The sequence below is a fragment of the Taeniopygia guttata genome, chromosome 5, assembly GCF_048771995.1.
Source record: "Taeniopygia guttata chromosome 5, bTaeGut7.mat, whole genome shotgun sequence".
In the NCBI taxonomy this organism is placed as follows: Eukaryota; Metazoa; Chordata; class Aves; order Passeriformes; family Estrildidae; genus Taeniopygia; species Taeniopygia guttata.
Window position 1 is genome coordinate 46638356 of NC_133030.1, and position 27284 is coordinate 46665639.

The 27284-nt window shown below is 34.7% G+C and overlaps 2 long non-coding RNA genes across 12 annotated transcripts in view; both read right to left on the reverse strand.

Annotated features, from left to right (window-relative positions):
- LOC115495576 (uncharacterized) overlaps window positions 1-27284 on the reverse strand; it is a 251868-nt gene that overhangs the window by 80689 nt on the left and 143895 nt on the right. The window lies entirely within an intron of this gene.
- LOC140684323 (uncharacterized) lies at window positions 16971-22436 on the reverse strand. Its single transcript, XR_012056468.1, has 2 exons — window positions 20975-22436; window positions 16971-18979 (listed from the first exon to the last, which is right to left on the reverse strand). It is a non-coding gene; the product is annotated as an uncharacterized lncRNA (long non-coding RNA).

A 27284-nucleotide genomic window follows, 5' to 3' on the forward strand; every position in this document is an offset into this window, starting at 1 on the left:
GTAATCAAAAAAATCGGATTCTTTTCATACCTTCAAAATAGAGAAGAGACTCACCATTTCAAACAGGAAAATGATTCAAAGGAGCATGTCAATTTTTTTCTATTCTAGCAAAAGATCAGATATGCAACAAAATCTGACATGTTAAGATGAACTATTTAATTTTGCTTGAAATTAAGTATTGATAAAAAAAGAACAGCTACCAAAAGAATTCACACCTACAGAAGTTTCTAGATGCAGTAAAATTATATAAAAATTATAGTAAATTCTTTTGATTGCTTTGCACCTGGATAGGAAATATACATTCCAAAATCAACGCCATGACATAGGCTGTGGTGATCCAAAGCTCAATATACCTGCTGAATAAAACTTAAATGGATATGTATTACAAAAGAATTGTCAAAAAAGAAGGAAAATTATTTCACCTGTTTTTTTTTTCTTGAATTTGACAATTAGAAAAGGTCTAAACCATCTCTTCAAGCAAGTGTCTTCTAGGTTTTCAGGCATTTCATTCTTTGTTCTGACGGTCTATTTTATTTTGGTGATTTTTAAAAGGCTACCTTTAGCAACTTTTGAGGAGAGTTGTTTATGTTTGCTACAAATAAGTCATGAAAATACACAGAAACCACAAATGAATCTTTCTAATGAATCAATGAGAGTACATGTTTGACTGAACAGTGATGGTTTTGCAATATAGATAAAATAGGAAGTCCTAAGTAGTTTGTCTTTTTGCTATTACCATAAAAGCCTACTAATAAACCCAGTAGGCAGAGTAGTCCAAGAGGGATTTTTAAAAAAGCCATGCCCATTTGTGAGTTGAAGCAAATATTTTTCTAGAACTATATTTCTACATCTCTCATCATCAAGATATCTTTTTTTGGAATAAAATGACACTCAAGGAATGTTTTTATAACCTTTAGATATTGTTAGGAGTTCACATAGGGAGTCTTCAATATGATAATAAGAAAGTATGGTGCAATTCTCTTCAAGATCAATACACCTATTTTCTTAATAATAATTTCTTATTAATCATATCCTGTATAGTTCTTACTTCTGACAAGCTTGGGATTCCTCTGTTAAAAATATTTACTTATTTTCATCTAGAGTGTAAAGAAGAATAGGATCTCCCATCCTGATTAAAACCGCTGGGCATATCTATCCTGGTGGGCTGACATGATCACATTCTACTCTCCATTCCAAAATACTCTTGTACTGCAAGTCGTGCAATTACTGCAATTACTATAGTACTGAAGTGTTGCAGTACTGTTGGAGACAAGCTAACAAATATTTTGCCTGATCTTAGAAAAGGGGTATCCCTGTTTATACGGCATCAAGCTAACAGTAAAATATCATTTAGATATGTTGTAAATGCTATCTCACCCCACAGGAAATCTGCCACAGATGTGATCAGAGAAAACTACTTAGAAATACACAAAATGGGACTTGTGAGTAAGAGAGTACTTAATTTCAGATTAGTACAGCAAAATTTAAATTTAAAGCAGGTTTTACAAGTGCTATTGCACTTTATTGAGTATACAATCCAGTGATTCTGGTGTACTGCCAGGCTCTCTAGTTGATTTCCAGTCTTTCTGCAGTCAAAATCCTTTTGACTTTTACAAGAAATTTTGATGCAATAAAATTGGCAGTTAGACCACAGAAAACTCCTAACTAATAGAATTTTTTGTATCTTTCATAAGAAAGATGGCAACATCTGTAACTACCTCTGTATACTACTCTTCCTTCATACTTGATTTTTCTCCACAGGTCACATTTATCTGATAATGCTTAGGTATGCTAATGGTTGGTCTGTCAGTGATAGGATACAACCGTATGAAAGCTGTTTATTATCAATATGACATAGATAATGACAGAGGAATATTTTAAAACTATTTTCTGTGGACTTTCCCATACTTTCCCTGAATCCTTAAGATCACAGAAGTGCAATAAGTAAATCCTACACAGACACGGTTGATAAAGCATTTATGAGAAGAAGAAATGTATTTCAACTGTATGAAAGCCAGTAAAGAAGGCCTGTTTTTGCATCAAATGAGTTGTGGCAAAGCATTTAGGAATAGGTTTGGAAAAAGCTTCAAATGTCAGATCAAGATCAAGTCACTTAGAATCCTTATGAAGAACACACAGAAATCTGGCAGACATTATTCCAGCCTATAAGGTTAAATGAAAGCCACAACCCCTGAATTTTGGCCACAGCACATCATGGCCTTGTGTTGAGGCTGGATTTCATCCTTCCCAATCCTCTTGTAAGTGCAGCTGCATAAGGTGTGAATAACCAGTCTTTATGTGTTGCCCATTAATTTCATCCCCAAGGAACATATTTTATAAAGTTGAGTACAGTATCAGAAATGATTGCATTGCAAAATTTGCTTTTATTGCTATACTAGCCAGTTCTAAGAAGTAATTTCAATCAGAGAGAGCCAGGAAATCATGAGTTCATCTCAGTTCTGACAATGACTCCTTTTGTGAATTCTAGTATGTCATTCAAATGCCAGATTTCCAAAGGGACCTCTTAGTTTGGTCACTTTTCATCTTGGGTACCTACTTTCTGAGATTTCCCATGAATTCTGGTTTCATTGAAGTTTCTTGAACTTTTATATTCATAGGGGTCAAAATTTCACCCCTATGACTTCTGTTTAAGAAAACTGGATTCCCAGTCTCTACTGACTTCTTCTGGTCATCTGTTTCGAATGTCAACAACTAGGCCATTTCTGCAGTCCAGCATTTTACTAACATTTCTGTAATGGGATAAGCAGGTAGAAATAAAATAAGCTCTTGTTTTCAGTTACAGTAATGAGGACAAACATTAAACCTGGTAGCTGGGAAAGCACCATAAAGTTGCAAGCCAAAATTACATCAGAGGTTTGACTCTTCCTCATGAGGATTCATCCTTTTCTCTAAATATTTGTGGAAGCCTCATAAAAATATTTATTGCAATTAACAACAATAGCTGAGCTACCATCATGGATCATAATAGAACTATGGCATATTCTTTTTATTTTATACTCATAAATAAGACTTGAGTTCACAAACACAGATTTTTTTTTATACACCCCTCTGTGTGTTTAACTGTGATTAACTACCTAGGATTATATCAGGCTACAACAATTTTAATGTAATGGCACAGGAACAGGAATATGTAATAGGATTTCTTTTTCTTATTCTTGTATACAGAACTGCAGCTTTAGATCTCTGTGTTTGTATTTCTGACTTCATAGCCCATCCAGAAAATTTCTTGAAACCCCACTAGAAGTAACAATTCAGAACTTATGTTCAAGGTGATTTGCTGAATAATTAAAAACTCTGTACACCAAAACCACTCAGTTCAACCATTTAGCTGTTTGGGGATTTATTCAAACCAAATGCTGAATGTTAAGTTTTGAACCTAAAAATTTTTTTCTGTTATGTGCTTATAAACTATTCACTTGAGAGCTAAAGAAAGGGCATCAAATATGCACCGATCTAGTGTACCGAGTTTTAGTTTCTCAGTGTAATATGTACTTTCATAAAAGTGAAAATTCCTTTGGTGCCTTCAGCCAGCAATGATCATGCTTCTCTGCCAGCTGCAAATCATTCTGACATAATTCAGAGGTCTTGTTTTGCTGCCTTGAATGAACACAACCCTGGAGTATGGGCAAGGTAGATTAAGACATTTTGAGTGGTGTTTGTAATCTTCTATAACATTCTCCTGCACTATGTCTGGTATCATTGCTGACAGCAGACCATCCATATGCAAGTGTTAGATTCTAGAAATTACTCAGGCATTTCAAATCCATAGCTGAGGTTCTTGAACCTTCTACTCTAAGCACCTTGAAAGGGTATTTACCCCCTTCCTCAAACTCAGGTAGGTGCTCTTGTATAAGAATAATTCAAGAGAAATATAAGAGTTTAAGTATTTAATTCAATAAAATTGTCAAAATTTTATTGAATTAAATCCAAGCTATAAAGATGAAACACAAATAAGTAAAGTGGGACAACTAAGAATTTACTTACATGGTGTCTCTGAATTGACCGTAAATATCAGGGAAATTATTTGATTATTTTGATTCTACTGATTGCTCTTCAGATGTCCTTATGTGGCAAGAATACATCAGCAATCACCAAGACTTGAAATAGCTTTATTTAAACTCACTATTTTTATTCTTATCTGCTCTCTTTATGCTTAAATTTTCACTCTACATTTTCTTTATATTTCAGTATGCACATGTAATGCAACTTTGAATTTCTTTATAAAATTGTGCTTTCTATCTAAATTAAGCAATAAAGTAAAGAAAAGAACAAGGTCTCACAGAATGCTGTTTTGATTTATGCTGGTCATAAAATATCAAACATAATTTTATGTCAATTTCATAAAAATGTCATCATATTCACTTTTTAGGAAAGCTGATTCACAATGATGGAAAAATGCATGAAAATATGATAAAAACTTTGACAGTCTATAATTTCTTTTATTATTTTTTTTTCATATAAAGAACAGCAGAATGAAAACTGCAAAAATATGAAGACAATTATGGGAACTTAAAAATCCACGGTACTAGCAGGGCAAGATAATTCCCTTCTCTCCCTAGACACTACTTTCCACACAAATGAAACAGGCTAAAAGACACATCTTGTAGGTTACCAACAGAAATAGGTTTGCTTTCCAAAATTCCCATATTGCTTCAGCCTTGTCTCATTAAAATGCATGGTAAATCCTTCTTCTGAATACTTTTTATGAAGTTTTGAAGAACCAGTAAGCAGGCCAGAATGTTTTTCTTTTAATCTCTCAAAAGATACAAATCCCATGAAAAAGACATACAGCTAGTCTCACCTGCATCATCTTACCCAAAGTAAAATTTAACATTTGTCTTTAAAAACCTGTTTTATGGCTGCATTTCTCAGTGATTATGTGCTCTGTTTGGATGCAGTTTTAAGAGGAAAAAAAAAAGATTCAGAAATGATGATCTCAGTTCTGAACCATAGTCTGGTAAAAGGATAAAAAAATAGATGCTTCTTGTCTCCTCATACATCTTTTCACTATCCATGTTTTTTGTATTACTTTAAGAAATTTGTGGTATTTGTTAGAATAATACCATCACTAATTGTAGCAAGAAAAACTGAATTGAAAATCTTTCTGAAATCTATTAGGCATTGTATTTCTTCACTGTTTAGCCTAGTCTCCTGTGTGACAATAATGAGGTATTAAAAAGTAACCAGATTATTGCTAAGGTATTTTTTTACATCATTTAACACCAACTATGTGTTAAATCCATATAGTATTTTAATAGGTTTCAGAGCCCAATATATTTTAACACCTCAATTTTTTTTCATTTGATTCATAATAATTCTATCCTATGGAGTAGTATCACAAACTCAAATCGGCTGATAGTATCACCCAGGGCAGATTCAAAATTCATAGGACATAAATGATCCCATAATGATGAGTTGAGTGTACAAGGAAATCTGTCAAAATGTATGTGCTTAGGAGACATTATTTTTTAATAAGCGTAATAACTAATGCATGAATATCTGTTGCTTTTGGCTCTGGTGGAAACAGAAATAATAAGTACAGTGTGAAAGAAAAATAAGAAAAAAGAAGCCATACTAAAATAAAGAGACATTTTAAAAAACCCTCAAAACATATTTATTCATCCTATAAATCCACCAAGTGAAACAGTAAAGGAGTCTTAAGCTAGATTTTCTCAATAAGCTATTCTTATCAGAAAATATAAAAGTGCATGATTGAAATTACTGTATTTTTTTCAGACACTTCCAGCTCAATTAAGCCAAGCTATTTTCCCTTTTTTTTTTTTAAATGCCACCATATGAGACTTGGACTAAAATATTTATAGACTTGATCTGTGACTTAGGTCACAGTCAAATTGAAATATTTCATAACTGATATTTATTCATTATTTTGATTTCAAAAAAGTAGGAATAAATAGTGCTTTATTTTGTAAAAAAAATGCATATGCATTTTGAGCTATGGAGTAGATTAGAACATGGCAGATATGTCAATGTACTGTGGCTGCCAGAACAAAAGCAAATAAGCTTATTTTTAGTTAGCCTATTGAGCACAAATAATGTGCAATGGCAACAAAAATGTGATGGCAACTTTTTGGCTTGAAAACATGTTGCTAAAAACATCAAAACAAGAAAACAATCAACATACATAGAATATTGTTTTTATAGCTTTTTATCTGTAGATACCATTGAAATATTAACTTAGTGTTAATGGCAGCATCCATTTAACTGCTAAGGACTGACAACTAGAGATGCCTCATTAAGCAAGAAAAATTATGGAATGAATAAAGTTTTCTAGTTTTACTTACAGTTTTATGAATTAAAATTGGTTTGCTTGTGTAAAATTATTGAGATTTAATAAAAATATTAATGTCAGAACTTTTTTTAATAAGTAGGAGGCACTATTTAGCTTACAAGATACAAGAAATATGCAGATTTCTTACATAAAATAATCTCCTTGATGATATGGATTGCTTGGGTTTTACCCACCTCCTTGTATGCCTGTAGAGAGATCAAAATTCAAGATTAAGTGGCAAGCATTTGAATTTTGTTTGAGACCCATTGAGGCCTCTGATAGGCTGTGAGCAAAGAGAGGCAGCATGGGTTTAAATTCTTTTTCATCATTCTCTTGACTTCAAAGACAGTGAGAGTTTTGGTTCCTTTAAAGTAGAAAATAATAAGTTATAATGATGTCTACATTTAAAACTATGAGCTTAACTGTTCAGGTTTGAGAATTTCATGATATGGTCCCTGAGAGTTAGGTACCAATATCTATTTAGCAAGGTGAATCTCAGCAAGTGCAGAAAATTCAATAACCTGGTTACTGTTTCAAAGCGCTGCTCAGTACATTTCATGAGTGAAAGAAAGCATGTGTTCATGAACTTAAGCAATTTGCCTATAGTTACCCAATAATTGTTGTTATCACCATGGATGAAATTTGGATGATGAAATCTCAGCAGATCCATTTCTGTATTTTTCAGATCTATATTTTTAATCCAGATCTGTATTTTTCCAGTCATATTTTCGCTTCCTCCATATAGCACAGTACAAGTAGGCACTAACGAACACTGATAGTATATGAAGATTTTTATGAAGGTTTCCAAGATCTAAGATTAGACAAGTTTGACAAGCTTATTCTAAAATACTTCTTTCACAAATACCACTACTCTCAGGCAAGATAGAAATGTGACAATTGATGGGTTTCACTTTGTTGCCTGTAGGAGCAGACAACAAGATTCAGTAATACAACAGACCTTTTCCAGTACAATGTTTCTTCCACTTGGAACCTGGAGGGACAGAATTTTCTTTTAAGAAATCTATCAATGGCAGTGAGGGTTAAAGAGATGTAATAGATCACCTGCTCAATTTATCTATTAGAATAATTATGTTCTTTTGAATAGTCTCCTTTGTATGTTGCACTGTGCAGTTTTAAATATTTTGAGTGTCAGAGGTTCCATCACCTCTCTCAAAGGATCAACTTGCAAGAAACTAAATTTTATGATGGGGTGTGTCTGGCTACATCCATGCCTTTTATCAGTACAGTAGTCCTGTAGTTGCCCCCTGTCTAAGCTGGGGAACTTCACTGCAAATTAGTAGCTGAGAGACACAAAAACCTAGTCATACAACAGCAAGGGTCTCAAGAGAAGTGTTTGATCTACAGAAGAGTAAAAATTTCTTTAGGCTTACGTGAACTAAAAATTTTTACTGATTGTGGGGCACTGAGTGCAATGACCTACCTGATTCTTCTATTCTTAACACATTTGTGCAATGTTAGAATGCTTAACTCCAACATTTATAATGGTTTGTGTTCTTGATTGATGCCAATACCCAATGTCTCCGTGTCTGCACAATCCTGCATTTCTGAGCAGTCCTGGATTGTCACCTCTTCTGCTGGTTGATTCATCTCTGTCAGATCCCAGTCGGATACCATATTCACTCACAGGTGACACTTCTTCATGGGCTTTGTTCCCTTCACTCCTAGATGGTTTTCCAATCTGCTTTGACTATTTTCACAGTGAGTATTAACAAGTCCCCAAAGACATCACTTAAAAGTTGTATGTGTGTAGGTGAGTCTTTTCACTTTCCATGAAAAAAGCTGTCCTGAAGCGTTCTCTTTCAAAACACTAAAACACTCTTCCCATGAGTTTTCCATGTAATGTGATTTTTACAAATATCCAAACTACTGTGAAAAATAGAGATAGTAAATCTAAAGAGATGGAAATATCCAAATGGAGTTGAATATTGCCTTGTACTTTTTAACTGCCTGCAAACATTTTTAAGGTAGAAGTGATCCTGACTATCAAAGCATGGATGCTTTCAAATTATTTTTTTTAAATTGTATAATATATCAAAGCAACTTTCATATACCTACCTTTGTTTGCATCACTATTCTAAGACTTTATAATAGTAAATCAATTTCTCTTGGAATTATGATAAAATTATATGTCAATCTTATCTACAGTTTTAAATGTGTTTTACACTTCCGTGATCTAGGTCTCTCAACAACTTTTGAGTCATATATAAATATCACTATCACAATTTGAACAGATGGAGAAGCTGAGATGCTGAAAAATAACTTAAACCTGTTCTCCAGACTCAGTTCACAATATGCCTAAATCATATGGAGGTGCCCTTGGATCACTGCATCTCTCAAATAAGTGAGGTCCAAAAATTGAAATAGTATATCTAATATGCTTTTGGGGCTTGAGATATTATTTCCAGTTTTGCACTGTTATGTCCACATAACATCCTTATTAGGTGTCTGTATATTGCTCTACACTGTAGCAGCATAGTTTGGCCTTCAGGTAGGCCCTTAAGAGAATATCTTGTTTTAAGTTTTACATGGGGGACAGAATGCCACTGTGAAAAGAGGTACTTATCTGAGTACTTCTCTTTCACAATAAGCCAATGAAACTAGGTTTTTTCAGTTATTTATACTCCAATGGATTTGGATATAATTTTTTTACTGACATCTTTATGATATCAAATTTTTATAATTTTTTATTATTTTTTTTCTTATGTCTTTTTTCTTTCAGAAAATGACATTTTTAACATCTTTTTTACAGAATTTAATTATTAAAAAAAAATTGATGTTAAAGACATCTTGCTGTCAGTAAAATTCATTTTCAGCAATATAGACAAATAGTCTATCAGTACAGGGATAAATGTGCTTTACACTCCACATTTCCTTGAGCAGTCTTCTTCATAATATCATACAATTAGATATGGGCATAGAGGTATTGCAGTGGTTATATTCAAGTCAGCTCAGAATTTTTTTTAAGTGCTGCTGACATTGTTTTATAATAATATGTTCATTTCACAAGAGGATGAAAAATTTCAGAAACGTTTTTATGTGGACTTGAAAAATCAATATAATAAAGATGAAAGCATACATATGCACAAAGTAATAAAGTTACTAAGAGACTATGGAAATAAATGGCTCAAATAATAGTTAAACTAATTGGAAGGGTGAAGGTTATCACAAGCAAAGGAAGAGATTCAGCATCTTCTTAAATCATGTATATAATCTATAATTGCTCTTTATAAGCATGTATAAAGTAGATTTCTAAACTTGCTACATGCTACAGTCATGTAGGTTTGTAACAATTTACAACTGCTTACTGCCATTTCAGAAGCCTCAGTTTCTGCATTTCCAGAAAAGTGGATGACTGAAAGTTTAGCTGGCATAGAAAAAAATGGTGCAGACTACAATATATAGGTTTGCCTGCAACCATCATGTTTTCCCATGCTACAGGGTCTTAAATGAGTCATTCCAGTTTTGCAATGAGAAGAAAAATTATTTACAGCTTTGGAGGTCTTATTCCTTTCTAGAGTTGTGAATTGTGAGCAAAAGAAAAAAAAAAAAAAAAAAGAAAAGTCGCTCCCAGTCAAGCTGGATAGTTTCCATATTCATATTATTATTTTTAATTAATTTATATACATTTAAATCAGAAAGCAAAAGCATCTATAACGTGTGACTAAGGTGCAGTAAGAAGACTATTTATGCCCTTAGATGATGTTTCTTTTACTGAAGGTGACTTCACACTGATGTACCTTAAACCAGATTAGAAAACACTTGAAGTTTATAATCTGATTAACTTTTTTATGAAATGCAAATGAAAATAAACTGTGTAATTATATTGTCTTTCTTATCACTTGAGAAGTAACAGATAACATTTTCATTTAAATTAGAGAGTCTCACTTGGGATCTTGTCTTTTTCGTATTTACCTCCCCTCTTTATATAAACCTCTTTATTTTTCTTTTCATAAAACTTGCCCCTCTCAGTCAAAACTGTTATTCCTGCAGCATGCAGTCAGGCATTTTCACAGCTGAAAATACTGGATGCTTCTTAGGAATGTTAAAAAGATATTGCAAAGGGTAGAGGATCATCTTCCTTTGTGAAACCTTTGCCAAATCTCATGTCATGCTCATGAGATTTTTATTTCCCTTGCAAATCTTGTTCTTCAGTGCTTTCTAATTATAACTCTTCTTATCTCTATATATATGCATATTGACTTGCTGGATATAGCACAGATCTTAACTTCATCACAGTAATGTATGTCATTGGCTAGTTCTGTAGCATATGAAAAACAGACTTTATTTCAGGAGTTTGAGAGAAACCTCTTTTACATACCATGTGAGGTACTACATTCCTTCATTTAAGACAGGAACACTAGAAACTAGCAATCTACCATATATAATTCTGTGTTTTTCTCATATCTAAGATGCAATCAGAGAGAGGCTTCTCTGCAGCCTTACTGCATACTGAGTTGCTGACTGGAAAATGTATGCCCTATCATTTTAATAACATTGTTGAGATACCTACCTTAGACTTCAGGAGCTTTCAGCCTATATAGCAAAACTTTAAAAAATTACTTGAAACAAGATTGCTTCTACAAGTATTAAATAACAAGAGATACAGGACTTCCCAAGTCTTGAAATTCATTAGCCAATATCAGCTTTTCCTGCTAACATAAATTTTCCCACTTATTCACACTGTTCATACTTACAATCTTCCCTTAACAAATTATATTATCAAGGTGTGTCATCAGAGGCAAGGCTGTGTGATCACTCTCACAGACATCATTCCTTGTTAATAATAACAATAAATGTGTACCTATTCAAAGGGATAAATACAGAAGTAAACCCAAACAAGACAAAACTAACAAACAAAACCCCATCAAACAAACAAACAAACAAACAGCCCACCCCCCCCAAAATAAAAAACTATATCCAAGAATTTCATGTGACTCTGACTGTTTAAACTTAGTTGTTTGGAAATAATGCCTTTTTTAAGAAAAAAAAAAAAAAAAAAAAAAAAAAGGATTGATTGTGCTATAAAAGCTCCAATGGTCATAGAGGAAAACAAATAGCTCAAGAATATCAAGTTTATAAAAAGATATACAAAGAAAAGAGTAGATGGTAAAGGGGTGAGTTATTTCTGCTTAAATGTCAACCCCTGTAAAGATTAATAAGCAGATGCCATTAGCCATTCAAAGAGAGAAAAAGACTGGGAAGAGGAGAAAGAGACAGAGAGAATAAATGGTATACAGCTGTAGGGATGAGATCTCATACTGCTAGGGGACCCAGCCAAGCAGTGATCAGTTGCAGTGATATAAACCACAAAAAGGGCATATGAGACAAATCTCTCTTAAATTAAAACCAGAAGATATTTTGTTTTACTGTAAATAAAAACAACCATTGGGTCAGATACTGTTCTCTTAAAGTTTACATTGATTGTACATCCAAGAAATCTGCACATCTGTCACAGTCTCTCCTTATCTAAGATATGAAACAACTCATAATATACCTGGCTTTAAAAGTCACACGTGGCTGAATAAAAGAAAACTTTGGGGCAGCAGGACTATGCACTTGGTGTGTTCCTGTGCACCTCTAAGATCTGGTATTAGCAAATTACAGATCTACATAAGCCTCTACGGTGCAGACCTGGACAAAAATGAAGGTGCTTTGAACTCTAGTTTGATAAGATTTTTAGTTGAGATTCATCTGCAGAAAGACAAGTGGCTTGGGAATGCCGGGGAATCAGCCTGCAGCATCTGCAGCGGGCGGGGTGCACCGGGCTGGAGCCGGGCAGCCGCGGGCAGGTGTCTGTGTCCCGTATCCCACAGCCCCGGATGGGTGTCTGTGTCCCGTGTCCCACAGCCCCGGACAGGTGTCCGTGTCCCGTGTCCCACAGCCCGGAGAGGTGTCTGTGTCCCGTGTCCCACAGCCCGGATGGGTGTCTGTGTCCCGTGTCCCATAGCCGCGGGCAGGTGTCTGTGTCCCGTGTCCCACAGCCCCGGATAGGTGTCTGTGTCCCATGTCCCACAGCCGCGGGCAGGTGTCTGTGTCCCGTGTCCCCTGTCCCGGACAGGTGTCTGTGTCCCGTGTCCCGAGTCCCGGATAGGTGTCTGTGTCCTGTGTCCCACAGCCGCGGGCAGGTGTCTGTGTCCCGTGTCCCACAGCCCGGATAGGTGTCTGTGTCCCGTGTCCCACAGCCCGGATAGGTGTCTGTGTCCCGTGTCCCGGATAGGTGTCTGTGTCCCGTGTCCCACAGCCCGGACAGGTGTCTGCGTCCCGTGTCCCGGATAGGTGTCTGTGTCCCGTGTCCCACAGCCGGATAGGTGTCTGTGTCCCGTGTCCCGAGTCCCGGATAGGTGTCTGTGTCCTGTGTCCCACAGCCGCGGGCAGGTGTCTGTGTCCCGTGTCCCACAGCCCCGGAGAGGTGTCTGTGTCCTGTGTCCCGTGTCCCGGATTGGTGTCTGTGTCCCGTGTCCCACAGCCCGAATAGGTGTCTGTGTCCCGTGTCCCACAGCCCCGACAGGTGTCCGTGTCCCGTGTCCCGCAGCCGCAGCCCCGCTCAGGAGCCTCGAGCGGCATCTGCCGGCTCTCCTGGTTTAACTCCGTGCGAGCAGCCCCGCTCCCGAAGCAGCTTTAGCCCTGCTGCCCTACAAAGTGACGAGCAACTCCTTTTATCCCACCCCTAGCTGACAAAACAACAAAGAGGCACTAGCTTCTATCTGGCTAAACCAGTAGATATGGTACTGAAGTTACAAAATTATCTCTGGAAGTCTTCTACGCGTGACGTGATTCTGCACCACCTTGCTGAGCACTGCAGTCCAACACACTGAAGTGGGAAACCCAAGGAATTTACAACATTGCCTCAAGAGCTTTGTCTCGTACTCTCATAGATGTCACCACTAATAACATAGGAGTCTGAAACAAATCTCACAAATATGTAAATAAAAGACAATTTGCACAAACATTTCTGAGGAACAGAATTTTAAAGTAAAAACCCTTGGAGATCAGGATTTTAAGCAACATGAAAATAATGGTCAAAGATCTCATACTGGCTTTCACAGAAAACAGAGCAAAAAAACATAATTACACCTGGATCAAGACTGAGTATGTGGTAAGCTCTTGGTTCTAAATTATATATTATAGAAAACCAGAAGTATCTGGTGATTGGAAGCTATAAGTAATTTTAAATATTTACAAAAAAACTAAATCAGTGATAAATATAAATATAAATATATATAATGAATATATATCCTTGTTCTGGATATTTTGTGGGTTTTGTTTCTTTTTGTTTATTTATTTAGTTTTAAGCTCCAGTTATATTAGAAAAGGACAAAAATGTGTTTCTGGAAACTTTTAGGAGTATTGAATTCTCAATGTCCACAGTGCATTAAATTGTGTTATTTAGAACAGAACTTCCTGTAACTGCCATACATTAAGAAAATAATGCAAGGTTTAATGGTATACTAACAATTGAATTTATTGCAAAGTATTAGTGGATTTTTCTCAGATTACTGCAAATTTAAATAAACTGCAGTAGCTAGCAGGGAAAATGCAGCCTTTTGGACTGCAACTGTGTTGTCATAACTGTCCATGTTAAGATAAACCACATTGCCAAAGTATTTCTCCCTATGGTCTTGTCTCCATTATAAATGGATCATACCTTTTATCAGGAAAGGAATATGGAAGGCGGAAGACACTGTGTGGGTTTTGTAGTACCAATAAATCAAGGACAAGATTTATGTATTTCTTTTTGTTAGCAACACTGTCACAAAAAAACTGAACTGCATGTGAGAAACCAGACATGTAAAAGCAGATGGCTGAGTTTCCACATAGTTAAGGCTGTTTACTAGAAAATAAAACCACACTGGAAAAGCTGATCCCATTCTTCCCTAAAAGATCTTTTATTTGTCAAGGTGGTGCAGTTTTACCTCCATTGGGCTTTTCTTTGGTGGATACAGAAATAACTGTCAATAAAACTGATTTTATGTTTGTATTAATTTGTGTGTATGTTTCCTTTTTTCTGTTGTCACTGTATCAGGTTATTATAATATAATCTCTAGAGACCATGGTAGTTGTTTTAAAATTTCAAAAACTTCATCAAATAAGTAGTTTTATTAGGTGGATAAATACATGTCAGTGAATCACTAGAATTCAGTCCATGTAAATTCATTATTAAATGTGACTGCAATTCAAGATGTATCACCAATCTTCTTAGTTAATCAAGGCAAACCCAAACATTTTAGGCTGTACTTTATAGAGTTTCTAGAGTTTCAGTCTCTTTCAAAAGATGACTAATATTATTTTCTAATCAGTTTTCTAATTCAAAGAATGTAAATTGTACTTAATGCTGCCTGAATAGTGAACATCAAAAGTTACTTAGAAAGGAGAGAACTAAAACATATAAAGGAGAGAATTAAACATTTAAAACAAAGAAAACAAAACTCCACCCAGAATCTTAAAAGTTTGATTAATTAGAGTGACCTGCTTTGTATTTCATATGTCAAAAAGAAAAATGAATGTGTACATTAGAGCAATTTACTGTGCTCTGGTTCACCAATCAAAGTGTCTTAAATAAAAATAAATCCTATACATTAAGGCATTTAGGCAAGGAATTTGAAATGTAATAGACGACAAATTGTTGGGCTAGTGTTATGTTACAAAATTTTGTGAGAAATTTTTTAATATCAATTTTTTTCCTAAGGATCTTTCTAATAATTTTATTAGCATAAAACTCATCTAACACACACTTGTTGATAATAATATCTAATGCATAAGTCAGAAACTGCTTAACTGAAAATATAATTGAATTTAATTCTGAATATAACTTCCTGAAAATTAGGTTCAAAGGTTAATGGGTTGGAAAGATCCCCCTGTGTTTCTTAAGGTACACTAATCCATGTAAGTTTTGGGTTTATACAGAAACTGTGTCAGCAGGAGACCTCTACCATTCAAATAACAAAACATCTTTAGAGAAGAAAACTAATATAAGTAAAACACTTCAAATCTTGGAAAGGAAACTCTTAGATTATGGCTTAGATTTTTTCATCAATATTAACATCTACATCTTTTTATGTGCTGTTATTGATATCATATTTCAGTAACTATAATTAAAAATAGACATTTTCTACTAGGATATTGTTAGCAAATAAAAAGACTTTGATCTCTTTTTCTTATTAAGCACTGGATTTCAAACTAAAATTTCATTTTTGTGTTCAAACCTCTGAGATAGGTGACTATTGACAGCATGTTTTGAAATTAAAGCATTTAAAATACACAAAAGTGAATTTCTTAGGAAAATTTCTTTACTTATTTACTTAAACCAAAATTAGTCAAAGTTAATTTCCAATTTTATCACCTCTGGCTGTATGACTAATATTCTTCATATTCTAATACCAACTGCAATTCAAAACCAAAATGAACTAGAGTTTTCCAAACAGAATAAAGTATTTGTTAGAGGTTCTAAACGCAAGTGCCATAATTATGTTTAGATATTAGGTAGAACCAATAATGTCTTTCCATACAATGCTAATTAGTAGGTATAAAGTAGCAAACCACATCAGTGAAAAGAGTTGACTGTTCTGCTGGCTGAATACATGAAAAATAAGAAGTCCTAAATTGGAAATATTAAGTATATAAAAATTTTGAGGTTGTCCAAAGAGTATGAGTCTTGACTAGGAGTGGAGATGCTTTGTACTCTGCCACATTGAATGTTATGCCTGTATAATTGTATCTTTTACATGGAGAAATATTTTGATTATTTTTTTCTACCCTAGAGGAATTTGCCAAGTGTATCTGTAGCAACAGAGTGGTTAAAAAGAAGGAGATTTTTTTTTTTTTTTGTGCAGCTACATTAAAAAAAAAGATAATTTGAGAAGATATTAAAATGTATTTTATGTAAATAAAAATTACACATTGTTCCAGGTCTTTTGCTTCTAATTCTCAGAACCTAATTTTGTACAGGCTACAACAGACTGGAAGGGATCATGTGTTAATTTGTAAGTCTAAATGAGATATAAATTGAAGATCAAGCACATAATGTTAATTAGAAGAATCTTACTCCAGTACATGATAACAGGTAGGCAATTTCCATCATCTTTCCAAGAATCAGACTATTAGGCTACTGGGAATTTACAGATGCCCCTGTTCTACAATGGGTGTGAGCAGCTGCTCTGTAATCTCAATATGCCCATAATCCTCACTGAAGTTTTGCTTCTGTTGTCTTAATTGGATTATGTATTTTTGCTCTAAATATCAAATGTTAAGCAAAGGAGAAAACCTATTTTGAGTAAACAGTACTAAAAAGAACAAGAAATTATTTTATGGCTCATTCATTAGCAGAATAAATCTATGGAGGAATCCCCAGTTATATTTAAAAAGCTAAATTCGAAGAAGAGCACTTAAAAAGGCTATGTTTAGAATGTGTTGCACAGAAGTGCACCTAAAATAGTCTTGAACATGTAAAACATTCACCAATTCATACTAAACAGATGTTGAAACCTACTGCGACTTACTAAATCTGAGAATTAGTTCAACAGAAATGCATGAAAACTTTACTCCAACAACTAAAATCTACTAACAATAATTCCTTAAACCTTGCAATGAGCTACTAACTAAGGTGAAACATACATTAGAACAGCAAGAATAAAGTAGGAAGTTTTAATTTTTTTTATTGGTTATTCTGACACTGGGTTGTGTCTTTCACTCTGGGGCAGTTTGCTTCATGACATAAAGGAGTCCATAAACAAATGGACAATATTTTACAAATACAATATTTGTATTGAATATTCTAATGTTTCTCCCAAAGTTATTAAGTAACTCTTCAAATGGCATACAAGGTAGGACATATCTGTTGTGTTCATTGATAAAAATATTTTTTATCATCTCAAATAGTTAAGGGACCCACATTAAGAACAAGATCTAATAAAAAATAAATTAAATATCTGTTTCCTTTGTATTCAAATTTTTACTGGTCTCGTAGTAGAAACTCCTAACCATTTCAAAGATACCATTTTTAGTGACATATGAAACTATGATGATGTTTTATTGTAAGGTAGAGGCACCACTCTGATGAAGCTGTATAAGAGCTGGTATAATGGGGAAATAAATTATGATTTTATTTCCTCCCTGTAGCCTGAAACTCGTTTATTAAGATTTTCCATAAAAGTGTTTACTGTGTACATAAAGATAAAAACTTTAAATTCCTTACAGTGTTCCTTTTTTTTGCATATGAAAATAGGACATGAAGAGATGCAGCTTGATTCCAAGTAATGTTAGCTGCTTTCTTATTCAGCTCATCTGTGCTATTATGTCAATGTGCATTATGTCTACTTCTACTAGTGCTCTGCCCTAGAATAACCATAATTGGGGAGATTAAATTGGAAACAAATTCTTGTTATCAGCGATTTTTGAACTCACAAAATATCAGGGGAAAGGTTGGGAAAATTTCACTCTCCACCAATGCACGAAATAGACTGGACATTCTAGGGGGAAAAAGAATAAAATATTTATCAAATGAAATAGATTTGCATGTTGAATCTGTAAAAAGGCCATAGTTAAATGTCATTGAGGAACATGGCCTATTGTCCATTCAAGAATAGTCTAATACCAGTTGCCACTTAGAGGAGCTATGAATGACAAAATAAAATTTCTTTTAATTACCTACTGCTTTCTCATACTTTCCTGTATTTTATTACTATCTGGGGAAAATTATGCAATGATAGGATGATATTTATGCACAATTTAATCCTATAGCTTGTAAAAAACTTTTTTCTTCCATATTCTTTTAAAAAAATGCAAGTCTTTTATAATTCTTTACTAACACAAATGCAGTAAATTCATCATGTACAGATACTTATAGGGGAGATAAAATTTGTGGGGGTATGTTTTGTTAATTTGGGATTATGGAGTTGGCTTTTTTTTCTTGTGTTTGTTGGATTTTTTTCCCAAGAAAATATGAATACAATATCTTCTCATCACTTACTTTTTTGGGGCAGTGCTAATGATTTCATACAGACTAAATTACACATTTAAACAGTCAACTGATTAATGGCATTGGAAAATTAGTTACAAGAGTGCACTTTCCAATACTGATATGCTCCCTAGTACTGTAAGTTACAACTTTTGTAACGCACAGTCAAATGATTTTTTGATCTCGAAAAAAAAAAGTGCTTATATTCTCCAATTTACTGATTACAAAACTGACACAAAATGGTTTATCTCAGCCCACAGAGCAGACTTACATATTTACCTGCAATTTTTTGGTGGCTATCATCCCTAAGCACAAAATTCAAGAGAAAATCACAGTTCAATAAGCATTCAGTATCGTGCAACAGCCCCTATATATTTTTAAGAAGCCAGTCATCTAAGTTCACACCTCTGATGTAGATGTGAAGCTGTTCACAAATAACACTTCAGGGTAAATTACTATCTTAGTGAGAAGAAAATTCTCCTTTAGGAATAAAATCTTATCCTAAAGTTAAAAAAAAAATATTCTCCAAGTGTCAATTACCTGGACTAAAATAAATTTCTCTAGAATGGAATGTGACAGACACAAAAAAAAGAGTAGGAATACAAACAAAAATAAATTTGTGTTCTCACTCAGCCTCTTGATATCTAGACCACCATGCTTTCACATGGAGCACAGATGATCATCTGCAGATGAATCTGTATGGTGACAAAACCACATTTGTAGTCCAAATCTAATGATGATAACATGCAATAAGTAGGGAGTTTAAGTGAGAAATTATCACAAGAATCTTCCCTATGAAAGATCCTGTTTAAGATGATGTTTAAAATGATCAGTTACATTTTTCCAGAATAAGACTGAAGAAAAAACTGGTTGGTACGAGTAATATTCCCCTACCAAACTTCTGATTATTACACAAAGTAAAAAAAAAAATTTTTAAAAACCCACACAAATCAACTCTGATTCTTTAATGCTGTCATAAAACAAGCTGTTAAATCACACAAACATTCCCTCAGAAAGCCATCAAAAAAAGTTCCTTTGATCAGTTCACTACATGAAATGAAAGGGGAAAAAAAAGCAGAAACCTTTAAAAATTTGACCCATTTTACAGCTGAGTTCACAGCAACAGTCAGCTAGAGAGGAAATGAGTTTTTACATGGTTCCAGTTTTATGTGAAAAGATAGATAAGCTGCTGATTGCATCAGTAGTTGTGTTTGTCATTTAATCAAATGAGAAATTAGAAGCTAAACTTAGTAATTCAGCTGCTACTGAATATATTATCTCTTCTTGATATAATTACAGGGAATTTCACTTCAAATTAACTCTTGCAATCCAATTAATGCCTTTATAAACCTGAAAAAACTTTTCTTCTCAAAGACAAGCACATTTCTGTCCCATTTTTCATTTGAACAATCTTTGCATGAAAAGAGACATCTTGTGTTTTAGAGGTCACCTGCTCCTGCTGTTTGTTCTACCCCTGAAGTCATAATCTTCTGCCTGTGACATCACAATTAGTTTCCACAGAGCTGATTATAGCCACAAACCAAGGATTATGACTTCAGGTGAGGGAGAAGCAGCAGGAACAGATGAGCTCCTGAGGAAAATGTTCCCTGATCATGACTGTAGCCTTAGAAACAAAGTGCAGAAAGTAGAAGCTGTGCTCAATTTAAAGCAAAACACTTTATCTGAGATGGCAATGTCTGTTAGGAATTGCCTATTGGTCAGATGCATGGATTATTTTCCAGATCAGTGCTGAAAAGCAAAACATGTAAAACATTCAGTAGATGGTACCAAGGTTCCCAAAACTGCATTTAGTTTACAAGCCCCAGATTGTCTCATTGTGTATTACCCATAGCAAACAGTGGATAAGCAATGCACTTCACAATACCAGTAAAGATATTGCACTGAAGCATTTACAGTCCGGGTTGAATGAGAACAAGCAGAACTGTAAACAGGACTAGAGTACAAGATGCCAGGGTAGAAAAAACCAAATTAAATTATTATATAACTCTGTGGGTGGCTAATGTATATACAACAACAAACAAATGTAGATTTTAGCATGAGTTATTATCTGCTCTGTGTTTAAAAAAGGGATTATTTTTTATTGCCTTTAACCCATTAAGAAAAGCAGTGTTTTCTGTCCAATGGTGACAGCAAGGGGCTTTGGGACTCCACCATTTCCTTGCTGAATTACTTTAAATAAGTCACTCAATGCATCCAGATCTCATTAGCTGTTCTGTGAAATGCAGTGCTGCAGCCCTTACAGTAATAAGGACTGTTTAGACTTTCAGATGTCTGTATGTTCTGAATGTCAGAAATATCCATATCTATCTATCTATCTATCTATCTAATAATTCTCTCACTACAAATCTATGCACGAAGACTTTGAGCCAGATTCTCACCTACTCTAAGTTATAGCCAGTAAGTTGTAACCAGTGTGCCTATTAAAGTCAAGGATAGAGATTTCACAAATAAAGAAGTGACAATTACATTGTAATAGAAATACAAAATGAAAAAATCTCCCCTTCTGGTTTAATAAACTTTTTAAAACTGTAAAAGTTTGCCATGTTGACACTGTACTTTGAAACCTGAAAAACCCTTCACTTTGGCTCTTCTGAAATACAGTATCTGTGCTCAAAAGCTTTCCAGGTATTAATATTTCATAAATTATAATTAATCTTTTTAAGTATTACCTTGCTGAAAGAAGTCAAGCAGCTAAGACTAGGTCCTTAGTCTTTAAAATTTCCACTTGCCCAGAGGATATTCTACTGGGCTCTGTACTCAGCCCCCTATTGATTTTAATTTATATAAATGATCTGTTGCCTCTCTCACACTTCTGTAGGGGTGCCATGCACACTGGCAAATTAGAGACAGGCTGGTGGTAATGAATTACTAAGCAGACACTTTCTACATGGGCTGCTGCTAACACTGATTTAATTATTTCTTCAAGTTAAAATTCAGGCTTAACTTCAAGTCTTACCCAGGCTGTGGCTAGATGGCTAAGGGAAGTAACACCTAGCAGGGCTTATCTGACTATGAATCATATTTAAAGTCAAAAGTGAGAGGAAAATAAGTAGACTAGTAACTAGTATAATAATTAAGTACCTAACCTAAATGGAACTAGTTCAGGAAATGTGAAAAAGGCCTGAGGTCAGTGCTAAAGTGCACTAGGTTGAAACAAGAAGAAACTAATTGCCCCTTTTTGGCTGCTTCTGACATTCAGAAATATTACATTTTCATTTCTCCCTGACTTACTTCTGGGCAGAGGGCCTGTATATTTTAATCTTCCCTGTGTCTCTAAAATCATAGGTGGTATGTAATGTTTATAGAAGTTCTCATCAAACTAATGAACTTTGACTTGGTCAAGCTCTTTTACTTCTCAGTGGATCTGATAGCTAGATCTGCAAGATCTCTGTGTGGGATCAGCTGGGAACTGGGTTACAAATGGGGCCAACCACTCTTCCAAAGGGATTAAAAGTATGCTTCTAAATTGTCATGCTCTGCTATTTCACTTAGCACTTGTAATTCTATCTTTAGCTGCTCTGAAGTTTGCTGTGGAGTGTTTTGAAATCCATAATTTCAGGTGGCACACAGAATGTGGTGCCTTCTGTATTAGTGCATGTTGGCCTATGACTCCCTCAGCCCTGGGACCCCACAGTCCATCAAAAGAAGATAATATTTAATTGCGCAACTATCTGCTGTACCATTTGAGCTACTACTTGGGCCTCAGCTAGAGGCCATCATACCTGGGACTACGGAATACTGTTAGAGCTGGTGGCTCAGCTGAAAATCTATCAAGTGTTTGGAACTCTGTGAGGAGTTACAGAGAAGGAGCTGATAAGAAATCCTTCGTCAAATGTGTAGGAAAAGTTTCTTTGGAAACTCCACTGACCATCCTGGTAGGCATAAGGAGACTGTTGAGAAAGCTGAAAGATGGTTAATGATTGCTAAGTTAAAACCTTTACAAAGACAATAAAACAGATTGTTCTTAAGGGATTATAAATTAGGAAGCACTGGATATGATACTTTTTAAATGCATCCAGAAGTCATGTCAGGATAAGTTATTTTGATGTTCTAACATTTTCACAGTTGAAAGATGCTGGAAGGTAGGGTTTCTTGAAGGCAAGGTCTTGGGGTGTCTGTCTGTTTTATTAGTGTTTCCTGTGTATTAATACCTACAGACAGAAAAAAAAAAAAAAAAAAAAAAAAAAAGCAGATATCAAGGGGGTAAAAAAAGAACCAGGGTGTTTCTCTCTATGTACATCTCTTGTTGAATATGCAAAATGCTCCAGCTTTATATATAATCATGACAGTCCCTAATATTTCATAATGCCCATAGTGGAGAAAAGGCTCCCCACACTGAAGAAAAGGCTCCCCCTGCTAGATCACCCATGCAAACCCCAGTTGTGGGTCTCCTTCTCGTTGCAACCCACATTGTCACTGTGTGTGCTGGGTACTCTCTGCTCATCTCTTTCTAGCCAAGGCAGAGTAATGATGCTGTGGAGAAAGTTCTGGCAGTGTTAAAAACAGGTTTAAAAACTGTTGTTTCCATCTTCCCATTCTGAAGTCACTTCCCACTCTTACAAATGTTTGCTCTTTTTATGTTTCATTTAATTTCCTACATCAGCTGACTCTTTGCTTTCAGCAGCAATTTCATTACTGTTTAATCAGGTTGATAGTCATCTTGAGTAATTGTCACCATTGCTGATTTCCTCACAGCATTATCAATTTTGGTTAAAATCCTCTTACTCAGAGGTAGATAATAAGGTAGTTTGTTCACATCAACAGTTTATACTCACACTCGTCCCTTATTACCTGTTCTATCCAGGCTGTGTCACCACAGGGATGTTACTTAGACTGCCCCAAAGTACCAAACTCCCTGAGTATTACCAGGCATTCTCATCTGATCTTGCAGTACAGATCCTGCTGTGTCCCACTGGCACTGGTTATTTGCCCTCTACACCATAAACCCTTGTGATCTATGCTATAGCTTTATTTGGTAAGCCAGAAAATTCATCCTTCATAGGAAGTATTGGATTTTCTTCTTGATTTCTGCCTCTGTATTGGCTTTTCATGGGTAACCCAAATTATTATTGTATTCTAATAGATATACTTTTGGACTCCAGGCTTTTCTTTTTGTTTTGTCCTTGCTCACATTTGGTTGTTGTGTGGGGAAATTTTGTAATTGTGTCATGTTGTTTTTTTTTTTTCTCTCTCTCTTTGTTATGTCTCTGCTCTCATAGTCAGGAGAGGAGGAACGGCTGCCACCATGTTTGTCTTTCCACACACAGTTGTCTGTGGACTATGCCAGCTTTTTTTTTGGCATTTTTAATTTAATTCCCAGGGAGCTCATGAGCTTTACGAAACTTTGTAACCAATGATTATTAATATTATTTCTCTTGTCTGTTGCTATTTTGGTTTTTTTGAGTAAATATGGGGTTTTATATCTACTCATACTCGTTTCTCCCTGTTGGTGGAAAGGCATTGCTAAAACTAAAGGGGAGGTAAATAATTGTGGAGCATTTGTCTTTTAAAGTGTCTTTAAACCAAGACATGAACCCGTGTTAATATTTTTATCTGAAGAAACCAGAAAACTGGAAGTTTAATACTTCAGAATAATCAGCAAAACTGTGGAGTGCCTTTCCTGAGTCAGAAATTAATAAAATGAGGAATGGTATTCTGTGCTCTGCCAATGCCAAGGGATTTATATTCCAAAAATTTCATTTCACTAATGTCATGTAGGTCTTGAGCAGACATTTCACACCACTCATCACTTTCAGAGACAGAGAAGCTGCAATACATCAATGTCTTTAATGACAGCACTGGCATATCTTGTATGAAGTCTCCCATGTTTATCTTTAAGGATGTCAGTTTTATTTCTCCATTTCTAAGTATTCAGGCTTGTTTGTGGGTTACAAGAGTAATATATTAGATTGCATGAAGATGCCTTTAAAGCCAGGGACCCTGCATTATAAGAGGGATTCTGGATCATTAAGTCCAGTCTCCCCAGTGTTGATGACATGTACACAATTTAGCTGACTTCAGACATCATTCAGGCTCCACTTTAGAGACAGGTTTTCCTCTCACCACATAAACTAAAAGGTTGGGGTTTTTGCTTTCCAGATGCTTTTCTCCTAGTTTTAATTACTATTTTAGTTTAGTCTGAATGTTTACTCATCACCACTTTATATCCATTTTTTCCTATACCAGCGTTATTTTTCAGATCGAGATTTTTTTTCTAGCACATATCAAATTGATGTATTTTTAAAGTGCAAAGATTTTTCCCCATAAACTTTAATTTTATGCCCTTCAGCTTTCCCTAATAAGACAAATTTTCCAGGTTTTTAGTTACCAACATAGGCCTTGTAAATCCATCTATTAAACAAAAACAGTAAATGTTTTTATTTAGTATCAGCATAACAGGCACATTATAAATGAGCTTCAGTGTGAAGTCTCACTGGTAACAGTGTCTCCTGGAAATATGTCCTCTGGTACAAGGGTCACACTGGATTTTCCCATGGTCAATGGTCACAGCACTTCAGTGTCTGTACTGTGAATAAATAAATAGTCTTTTAAACAGATGTAATTCCTAGTTGACAAATTGCCAGCTTTAATAGAAATTTATCTTTGAAGCAAATCTTTTTTCTTCCTTTGTGGCAGATAGATCCTGTAAGACATAATTCCAAAGCATGATACTTTATGATACTATGCCTAAAAAATGAATTGTTTGGTTGTTTGTTTGGTTTTTTTTTTCTTTAATTTTCTGTTTTATAACAACAGTCTGCTAAATATTTTTGACAAAATGATCCTCCACCTCTACAGAAAAAAACCCTCTACAGGGTATCTTTAAGTTCTTCTGCTTCTCATCTTTGAGCTCTTTTTTTTTTCTCTGTGTTTGCTGAACCTTCTCAGACCTATCAGTCCTTCCAAATACTGCTGGAGTGCCCTCACTGCCACATCATGATTCTTGTCTGGCTGATACATTTCAGGGTACAATCTCTAGGAGGATATAAGCCAAAAATGCAGAAAAGGGTGAAACAAGTAAGACACAGTATTCTCAAGGAGATGTTCAGTCTCCTAATTAATATCAGCAATAATAGCTCAGAATTTTTTTATTTCCATTAATTAAAACCCATGATTTTTTAAAATTAATCTGTCAAAACTAAAATTGCTCAACAAAACTCCTAAAATGTTTATTTTTAGATTACATATATTGTTCAAAGTGAGGAAAATATTAGCTAAACTAAATTTGCAGTACATTGTCATTTCTAAATGTCTTCTCCCATTATGTATATAAAAATACTAAAAGTTCTGAGATCATTGGTGCTACAAGAAAAATGATTGGATATGCAGTCAAGTAGAGGAAGACAGAAAGCATAAATCAAGAAGGAAAACATGAGACAAAAAAGGATGGTCCAATATTCTGAAAAGTCAAATATTTTTAAAGAAATTATCCAATAACATGCAAAAATAATTACAATATTAGAAAATTTGGAAATATTTTGTCATGTGTTTGAAGAACTTTTAAGTTTCTGCTAATAAGTATTCATAAAAATATATTATCATTAGTATGTTTAAACAGAACTGATTTTTAATATTTTAAATATTTTTATGATTAAGAAATTGTCCCTTCAAAACAAAATTAACTTGTTTGATATCAGACAAACAACCCCAAGCCCTTATAAGTCTTAGTTAATTGATTAAATTTCTTAATTAATATACTGTAATAGATTGAAAAATACTATAAAGAAGTATTAACTTTAAAATTCAAAAATATTTTAAGGAAAAAATTACATCTGAAGAGATTTTTTAAAATTCATGTCAGCTTTCATGAATATGAAAGATGATCTGATTTCAGCCAATCAATCACTCTTTCTGAATTATCCATCCCCCTTTCATTGTGAGGGACAGATCTTCCAGCAGATGAGGAATGATTCCAACCCATTTTCTCTCTCTGGACTAGAAGGAAGTTTAAACAGAGAGCTATAGTGAATCTTCATGATTCTTACATGTGGTGTAGGAATCATAAATCACTTAGCAAGGAAAGGAAACCATATCCTATGAACTCTAGCAAGCATTATAAAGCTGGAGTTTCTAAAAAAAACCAAGGACATTTACCTAGCAGGCCCCCTAAGGACCCACAATCCTTAGATTTGGTCATATCAATATGTATTTCTGACATCTACTTATTATTAATTTAAATTCCTGTGTCTATATAACTGCCCCCACCTTGAAATGTGAGTAGTTTCAATCCCGCTGGCTCACTCCCTTGTTAGTGTTTGAATAAATGCCCCATTCATATTCTTTGGGAGTATTTTGTCAAATGCACCATGCTGAAGCAAAAGGGTTTTTTTGCTAGTTTGGCAGGGAATTAATCAGAATCATCCAAGCAAAGCTTAGTTTTGCATTTCTTACTTTTGTTTTCTGTTTATTTTCACTCAGTTGAAGACCCTTAAGAGTGAGTATATCTCTAATCTCACCACTCTTAGCAGTGCTATGCTAAATCCCATGAAAACAATAAAAAGGAAAGCTTAAAGAATTCTTTTATCCTCACAGAGGAATTTAGCCATCACAGCTGGAACAACATTTTCTTCATCATCATTTGCCCTTCCAAATGACAAAAATACACAAATACACCAATGAATCTCTCATATTTCATGTAGTGTTTTATCTCGGTTAGCAACATTCAGTAAAGATATCTGTCATGACTGTCATGTAACACATAATAAAACCTCAAAGTCTGTCTGATTTGATGAGTTACTTTGGTTACTCCTGCTGCTTCATGTATTATGTTTGCATCCACAAAGGAATTGAATGTATTCAGTTAGAACTGAGATGACTGTGGGGTAACAAAATGTAAATTAAATAAAAGCTTGAAGTAAGGAAATTGAGACATGGCAAAACCAGGAAATGAAAAAATGCACAAAATGCTCAGAGTAATAAAATTCTGTTCAGCTTCAGAACTACACTGTATTTACACTGTAACTAAAAGATACAAGATTA